The 9,005-nt window shown below is 43.2% G+C and overlaps 1 non-coding gene across 1 annotated transcript; it reads left to right on the plus strand.

Annotated features, from left to right (window-relative positions):
• The first annotated feature begins 6,674 nt into the window (after nt 1-6,674).
• LOC136216203 (small nucleolar RNA R71) lies at nt 6,675-6,781 on the plus strand. The gene has a single exon (XR_010683193.1). It is a non-coding gene; the product is annotated as a small nucleolar RNA R71 (small nucleolar RNA).
• Nucleotides 6,782-9,005: the final 2,224 nt, after the last annotated feature.

Genomic DNA, 9,005 nt, shown 5'->3' on the forward strand with positions numbered 1-9,005 from the left:
TTTAGAAATCTAAAACCCGATTTGTCTGATTTTGATTACAAATATCGAGAGAACTCTCCTTCCCAATCTTCAAATCAACAACTACGATCTTTAAAACTCTCCATTCCTCTCAAAGCAAGAAAGAAGAAGAAGAAAAATTTAACAATGCCGCTAGAGAAAAATAAAAAGAAGAAGTAACCCTCACAAAGGAGGCATCATGTTCTATTTATAGCAGCAGGTGCTTTGGGGGTATTTTGGGCATTATTTTGGCCAAAATTCGCGCCCTAGAGGTGAGAAGGCGCTGGGAAAATGATCCTTGCGTCTCGTCTCGTCGAGACCTGATGTGTCTCGGCGAGACAAGTTGGTGTCTCGATGAGACACTGGTCATCTCGTCGAGACACCACGCGATGGCCTCTTCTGGAAACCACCGGCCCGCCTCATCTCGTCGAGACTAACAGTGTCTCGGTGAGTCGCGGGCCTGTCCCGTCGAGACAGGCACTGTCTCGACGAGACAGGTGCTGGAAAGTCCACGAACCCCTCTTGGACGCATCTGTTTCGGTCCTTGCTTCCAGCAGTTGATCTGGTGGCCCTTAAAATGTCCTGAAATGCTCAAAACGTCCTAAAAAGCACCTGAAAATACAGAGAATGCCGTAAGTAACGGAAATCATTACTTCTAGCTAAAAGATAACAGATTGGTATGTGGTTAAGCAGAAATAAGGCAAAAACGACCCCAAATGATCCTAAAATCCTCATATACATGGGAGCTATCAACCCCCCCACACTTGAGTCTTGCTTGGCCTCAAGCAAGAAGGAGTCAAAGGCAGTGAAATTTCAACGATCAGCTCCCATACATAAACAAGGTTCTATTGTGCATTAATAATCCATACGGTTTCAGACTACTCTAGTTGCAATGTAGGAACAGAGTGAACCTCATATAAATTCCCCGAAAACGATCAATTAGTTTTATCGACTAACACTTTGTGAAGGTGAAAGGTGAGGACTAAGGTTGCTAGCTCACAGGTGGCCGCTCTTACACTCAAGTGTTTGGGTGTCATAAGAATTTGGTGAGCTCTCTACAGTGGTATTGCACAAAATGGTCAAGTTGGAATTGCATCATCCATCCGGTTAAAATTACGCATCACAAGTAAATAAGATCCGAGGTCTTTACAGGGTTGTACAGTAGGTTAAGGTTTGGGGGTAGTAAGGAGGTAATTTAGGCAAAGAGTTAGTGACTCAGCTCAAATATTAGCACTGTTTCCGCCATGTGCTGGTTAGAAGCTCAAGGTTGTTTTATGTTAGTTCTGGAAGCAATTGGAGTATGCCTTTTGTTCTTTCCTCTACATCTTCTTTGGTTCAATGTTTTTTTTTTTTTTTTTTTTGAACCAGTTTTTTTTTTCTTTGGAACCAGGAGTCAATATGAATAGGCTACTGCTTCACTTTGAAGGATATGTGCATAATGATTCAAGTTAAGTCACTTACTCGGGAAAAGAAAGGTATTTAGGAAGGCTAAGGACTTGTAACGAGGTGATCAAAGGAAATGGGACACTGAAGCTCAAAGGGGCTTATCTAATGGAGTTTGTTAAGGGATTTTGGTCTGAGCAAAGACTGGGCTATATTCACAAATGGCTAATCCTAGGTGCCTCATCATTTCAAGTTCACTTATAACACAACATTCAATCAGTATTGGATGCAATTCCCATGAGCATAATGACAATAACTGTAATCCTACACCTAAGAGGTCGATAGATCCTACAAATGAGTCTAACATGACGACCTTCGGCTCTAGCTCATAATTTCATGGTTATTGACAACAATCCTAGCCTCGCCTAACGCCACGTTCCATGTCAATCTTAGCTAAATACCCTCTTAGGGGACTCACATGTTGTTCACAAGTTTTATACATGCAACGATTTCACTGAACTTTTAGACTTTCAAGCACACTTTCACTTGTAATGTTAGGAATACTAGACGCCTCAAAAATCAACCGCCTGAGATTCCCCCCCTTTAGACAAACACAAAGCATAAATGTACAAAAACAAAGCAGAGCAAAAACAAACACAAAGCAGATCAAAAACAAACACAAAGCATGCAAATGATAAATGTACAAAATACCTATCCTATTTTGTCTCCCCCCCCCACACTAAATTATGCATAAATGTTCCAAAATATGCATATGAGAAAGCAAGGTAAAAGCAAGGAGAGATATAGGATAGTAGAAACTCCCTTAGTGGGCGTCCGTGTAACGCAGTGTCTCCACTGCGCCCAAGTCATCTTCGTAGATTTTAAGCCGCTGCCCATTGACCTTAAACGGGGGACTGTTCCCGTTTGTGATTTCCACTGCTCCTGAGGCGAATAACTGGGTGACCTCGAATGGCCATACCACCTTGATTTCAACTTACCCGGAAATAATCGTTGTCTAGTGTTGTACAGCAACACCTTATCCCCTACCTCAAAGTGACGTTTGATTATTCTCTTGTCGTGCCATCTTTTTGTTTTCTCCTTGTAGATCCGGGAACTCTCATAGGAACCAAGCCTAAACTCTTCCAAAGCATCCAACTGTAGTAAACGGTTTTGTCCTGCAACTCTTGCATCAAAATTTAGAAAACGTGTAGCCCAGTAGGCTCTATGTTCGAGTTCGACAGGGAGATGACATGCTTTACCATACACTAGCCTAAATGGGGACATCCCAATTGGTGTTTTAAATGCGGTTCTATATGCCCATAGTGCATCATCCAATTTGAGAGGCCAATTATTTCTAGAGGAATTCACAGTTTTTTCAAGGATGTCTTTGATTTCTCTATTAGAAACTTCTACTTGCCCACTGGTCTGAGGGTGATACGGGGTTGCCACTTTATGAGTGACCCCGTATTTATGCAAGACCTGTCTAAAAGCCTGGTTGCAAAAATGTGATCCGCCATCACTGATAATGGTGCGGGGGGTGCCGAACCGTGTAAAAATGTTCTTTTGCAAGAACCGGTTGACATCCCGCGCATCATTATTAGGTAAGGCTATAGCCTCCACCCATTTAGAGACGTAGTCTACGGCTACAAGGATGTACTCGTTATTGAATGACTTTGGGAAAGGACCCATAAAGTCTATTCCCCAAACATCAAAAATTTCACAAACTAAAATGGGTTTCATAGGCATGGCATGTCGTTGTGAAATGTTCCCAGTACGTTGACATTTATCACAATTTTTAACAAAATCAAAAGCGTCACGAAAAATGGTGGGCCAATATAGCCCACTCTGAAGTACCTTAGCTGCAGTCCTATTTGCCCCGTGGTGTCCACCTACCTCTTTGGAGTGGCAGAATGCAAGGACAGAGGCAGTCTCCGCTTCTGGTATGCATCGGCGAATAATATTGTCACCACAGACTTTGAACAAATAGGGGTCATCCCAAAAATATTGTTTCACATCATGCAGGAATTTTTTCCGCTGTTGGTAGGAAAACTCGGGTGGGACCACCTTTCCTACCAGGAAGTTAGCAAAATCAGCGAACCAAGGTACGTGTTGTATTGCCAGTAGGTGTTCATCGGGGAACTTTTCCTCGATGTCTGCAGTCATTTCCTCATTCTCTTCCTCCTTTTCCACTCGGGAGAGATGATCAGCAACCACGTTCTCCACTCCCTTCTTATCTCGTATCTCCAAGTCAAACTCCTGCAGCAACAAGATCCACCTAAGGAGCCTCGGTTTCGCATCCTGCTTAGAAAACAAATACCTCAATGCGGCATGATCAGTGTAAACAATGACTTTGGACAGCACTAAATATGAACGAAATTTCTCGAGGGCAAAAATCACAGCTAATAATTCCCTCTCCGTGGTTGTATAATTTACTTGGGCATCATTAAGGGTTTTACTAGCATAAGAAATTGGTTGGCAAATTTTGTCCACTCTCTGCCCTAAGCATGCCCCTACGGCTGTGTCGCTGGCATCACACATTAATTTGAAGGGTAAGTCCCAATTGGGGCTAACCATAATGGGAGCTTTGGTTAATTTACTCTTCAATGTATTGAAAGACTCTAGGCATTCGGGTGTGAAAACGAAATTGGCATCCTTCATTAGTAATAGGGTCATAGGCTTGGAAATTTTCGAAAAATCTTTTATGAAACGTCTGTAAAAACCAGTGTGGCCTAAAAAACTCCTTATTGCTTTGACGTTGGAGGGAGGGGGCAGTTTTTCAATGACCTCAATTTTAGCAGGGTCTACCTCAATACCTTTTCGCGACACCTTATGGCCTAAAACAATACATTCGGTGACCATAAACTGACATTTTTCCCAGTTTAGAACTAGATCAGTCTCTTCACATCTTTGCAGCATTAAATCTAGGTTATGCAAACAGCTATCAAAGGTTGTTCCAAAAATAGAAAAATCATCCATAAAAACCTCCATGAAATTTTCTATCATGTCAGAAAATATAGCTGTCATGCACCTCTGAAACGTAGCAGGTGCATTGCATAGCCCAAAGGGCATCCGTCTATATGCAAAAGTCCCAAAAGGGCATGTGAAAGTGGTCTTTTCTTGATCATCAGGATCCACCGAGATTTGCATGTAGCCCGAATACCCATCCACACAACAGAAAAAGAAATTACCTGCCATGCGTTCAAGCATTTGATCGATGAACGGAAGGGGGAAATGGTCCTTTCGGGTAGCATCGTTCAATTTCCTGAAATCAATGCACATTCGCCACCCTGTCGTTTTTCGCACCGGGATCAACTCATTTTTTTTCGTTCAGCGTCACTGTTGTGCCTCCCTTCTTTGGCACCATATGCACGGGACTCACCCACTGGATGTCGGAGATTGGAAAGATCATCCCTGCATCAAGCAGCTTAATCACCTCAGCCTTAACCACCTCCTTCATTTTTGGGTTAAGCCTCCTCTGCGGTTGAGCAGTCGGCTTCACTCTATCTTCCATATAGATCTGATGTTCGCAAAGTGACGGGCTGATCCCTTTTATGTCAGACATTTGCCACCCAAAGGCCTCCTTATGCTTCCTCAGCACCTCCACCAAACGATCTTCCTCATGACCTGTCAGTTTTGCAGAAATAATTACGGGTAAGTGTACAGGTGGTGCTAAGAATACATATTTCAAATGTGCAGGCAAAGGTTTTAGATCGAGTGCTGGTGGTTCTTCGATTGAAGTTTTAGGCCTTGTTTTGGTTTCCCTCTCTAAGAGTTCATCGTGTCGGGCCCAATTACATTCTTCTTTACTGCTGTCCCCAACCTCTTCATCTGACAGTTCTTCCTTCTCTAGTTCGATGCTCAGATTCTTTACCTCGTTCTCCTGAAAAGTGCTCTCAACCAAAGTGTCAGTAAGGCTCAAGAAATTACAACATTCGTCATCGATGGGAAATTTCATAGATTTCAGAATGTTGAATTCCACTTCTTCATTCTGTAAACGAAGAATTAATTTTCCTCCTTCGACGTCAATCAGAGTCCGTCCTGTCGCGAGAAAAGGTCTCCCTAATAAGATCGGCACCTGATCGTCCTCCTCTATGTCCATTATCACGAAGTCAGCTGGAAAAATGAACTGGTCTACCTTCACCAAAAGGTCTTCTACCACTCCCACTGGTCGTCTTATCGATCTGTCCGCCAGCTGTATGGTGACTGATGTTGGTTTTGGATCTCCCATTCCCAATTTCCTGTAAACAGATAAAGGCATTAAGTTAATGCTTGCCCCTAGATCACACAAGGCACGTTTAAAATGCATTTTTCCTATTGTACAAGGTATGCTGAAACTACTAGGGTCCTTAGATTTTTTGGGGAGTGGGTTTGTGAGCATCGCAGAGCATTCCTGGCTCAGCATTACGGTTTCATGATCTCCTATTCTTTTCTTTTTAGAGATTAATTCTTTCAAAAACTTTCCATACACAGGCATATTCTCAATAAGTTCTAGGAACGGGAGATTAATCTCTATTTTCTTAAACACATCAAGCATCTTTGAATAATCCTTATCTAATTTAGCTCTTCTAGCAGTAGGGTAAGGTAATGTTACCTGTGTCGGTTGTTCAGAAGTGTCAGTTATCGGAACCTGATCAGAAATACTTACTTGGGACGGAGATGGGTCCGATGAGACATTACCAGTGACTGGGTCTAACCCTTCGTCATGTGGAGGCACGAACGTTGGTCCTTTGACCTGTGTTCCACTCCTGAGCGTGATTGCCCGTGCTTCCTCTTCTGCCATCTTACTCACTTGCTTCTGAAGTCTTTGATAGAATGCTTCATTGTTTGCCAATCTTCTCTCTACTGTGCTCACACTTTCTCTTAGGGCGTCCATGTCTCTCTCCAGGTTGAATGTAGAACTAGACCTCCTCTGCTCGTCCTGCCTTGAATAGATGATCTGTTCGAGCACCACTGGACATGCCACACTATTGTGCCCTCCGCTGCAAACCTCACACTTCGCTACTGCCCCTGGTGAGCTCAAAAGACTTCCCAGCAGAGCTACCTTTTCCGCGAGTGCTGTTATCTGAGGGTTGGATTTTTGCCACACCCCACTGCACTCCTCTGATGTAGTGGCCCTGCTCTGAGGCGGCTTTGCATCTTGCCAACATGCACTCCGTTCGGCCAATTCTTTCACCAGATTATAAGCCTGTAGTGCGGTTTTGTTGAACAGATTCCCTCCTGCCGCTGTATCTAGAAAAGCGCGGTTGACAGGAGATATTCCCGAGTAGAACATATCAACAAGCTGGTACCGCTGGTAATCATGGTGGGGGCACCTTCTCAACAATCTCTGGAATCTCTCCCAAGCTAGATGCAGGTTCTCACTCTCGGACTGCTTAAACGATGCAATTTCGCTTCTGAACTGGGCAGTCTTTGATGGGGGGAAATACTTTGCTAGGAAAGCTGATGCTGTATTATCCCAGCCGGTGAGAGAGCCTGGCTCCACTGAATGTAACCATTCTGCAGCTTCTTCTTTTAAAGAAAATCTGAATAACTTCTGGTAGATTTGCTCAGATGTCACTCCCTCGCACTTGAAAGTGCTGCAATATTCTACGAATTTGTCAAGGTGTGAATTGGGATCTTCGTAGTAATCCCCCTTGAACTGCCCCGAGCTCTGGATCATCTGGATCATCGCTGGTCTGATTTCGAATGATGCTGCTGTTATTGACGGCTCTAGGATACCGGAGGTGCTTGTTGACCGTCTCGCCTTAAGCAGCTCCATCACGGACATATCTTCGGCCATTGTTTTCTCAACTCAGCACCTGCAAGAACAGTTTCAGCTTATGAAATCAGATAAGAGTACGACTGATTATCAGTCCTCGGTTGGAAAAATCCCAAACAATTGTTTAAGCTTCGAGATGAATGAAGTAATTGTAAACAAAATTAGTCCCCGGCAACGGCGCCAAAAACTTGATGCTGCTAAAGTGTATAGCGATAAACAGGAGAAGTGAATCCTATCTCAACAAGTAGTACAGTGCTTAAGCACGAGATCGAACCACAAGGACTAGTTGTCACAATTAATTATTCAGCTAACAAAGACTAGCAATTGTTCAGGATGTTGTGTAAATGTCTGAGAATTAATGAACAATCTGTTTTAAAACTTAACATAAAAGAAACTTACTGTGAGAGGAAATAGTATAATTGATGAAGCAATCCGGGATGAGGGTTCCCCTTGATTGGCTCCCTAGTATGGCTTACGGGATTCAGGTTTATATCCTAATGATAATTGACGGTAATCACATAATTTACCACTTCAAGTCTGTCAATCTTAAGTGGTCCTTTCGCTCAACCTTGGTTATTGCAAATCCTAGGTCATGCAAAAGGTAAGGTTCAATAGTGATCAAGGCTAGAGACGTAGCCCAGCCACAAATCCGCACTCCTAGTGGTCTTTAGCGAGGTCAGATCATTCCGGTTCCGGATAAGCGATTCCTTGGTCAGGGATCACCTATCCACCATCCTAAACTTGTCAACTTCGAAGAGCTTGTTGTTCTTAATTTCAGGTTAGTTGATTATCATCGATTCTCATTCTAACACCCACTCCTAAGTCTGACAAATTTGAGGCATTAAGCTCGAATAATCTGATCAATCGGGAATAACTCCCATAAACCCAAATCTCTACCATTCTAGGTCACACAATCAATTCCATCCCCATCCCAGATTGGATGGGGGTTAGTTCATGGTCAAACTAAACAACTTGCAGAAACATAAATCATCAATATGAAGCATATTGACTTAAGAAGCGAAAAGTAAAAGACAGAGTTATGAGTTTAGAAATCTAAAACCCGATTTGTCTGATTCTGATTACAAATATCGAGAGAACTCTCCTTCCCAATCTTCAAATCAACAACTACGATCTTTAAAACTCTCCATTCCTCTCAAAGCAAGAAAGAAGAAGAAGAAAAATTTAACAATGCCGCTAGAGAAAAATAAAAAGAAGTAACCCTCACAAAGGAGGCATCATGTTCTATTTATAGCAGCAGGTGCTTCGGGGGTATTTTGGGCATTATTTTGGCCAAAATTCGCGCCCTAGAGGTGAGAAGGCGCTGGGAAAATGATCCTAGTGTCTCGTCTCGTCGAGACCTGACGTGTCTCGGCGAGACAAGTTGGTGTCTCGACGAGACACTGGTCATCTCGTCGAGACACCACGCGATGGCCTCTTCTGGAAACCGCTGGGCCGCCTCGTCTCGTCGAGACTAACAATGTCTCGGCGAGTCGCGGGCCTGTCCCGTCGAGACAGGCACTGTCTCGACGAGACAGGTGCTGGAAAGTCCACGAACCCCTCTTGGACGCATCTGTTTCGGTCCTTGCTTCCAGCAGTTGATCTGGTGGCCCTTGAAATGTCCTGAAATGCTCAAAAACGTCCTAAAAAGCACCTGAAAATACAGAGAATGCCATAAGTAACGGAAATCATTACTTCTAGCTAAAAGATAACAGATTGGTATGTGGTTAAGCAGAAATAAGGCAAAAACGACCCCAAATGATCCTAAAATCCTCATATACATGGGAGCTATCAATATGCTAGGTCTTAACTTTTGTAATATGTGCTATGTTTATTTCTTTTGCTGTATAACTGCTGACTTCTATCAATA

The sequence above is a fragment of the Euphorbia lathyris genome, chromosome 1, assembly GCF_963576675.1.
Source record: "Euphorbia lathyris chromosome 1, ddEupLath1.1, whole genome shotgun sequence".
NCBI classification, from domain to species: domain Eukaryota; kingdom Viridiplantae; phylum Streptophyta; class Magnoliopsida; order Malpighiales; family Euphorbiaceae; genus Euphorbia; species Euphorbia lathyris.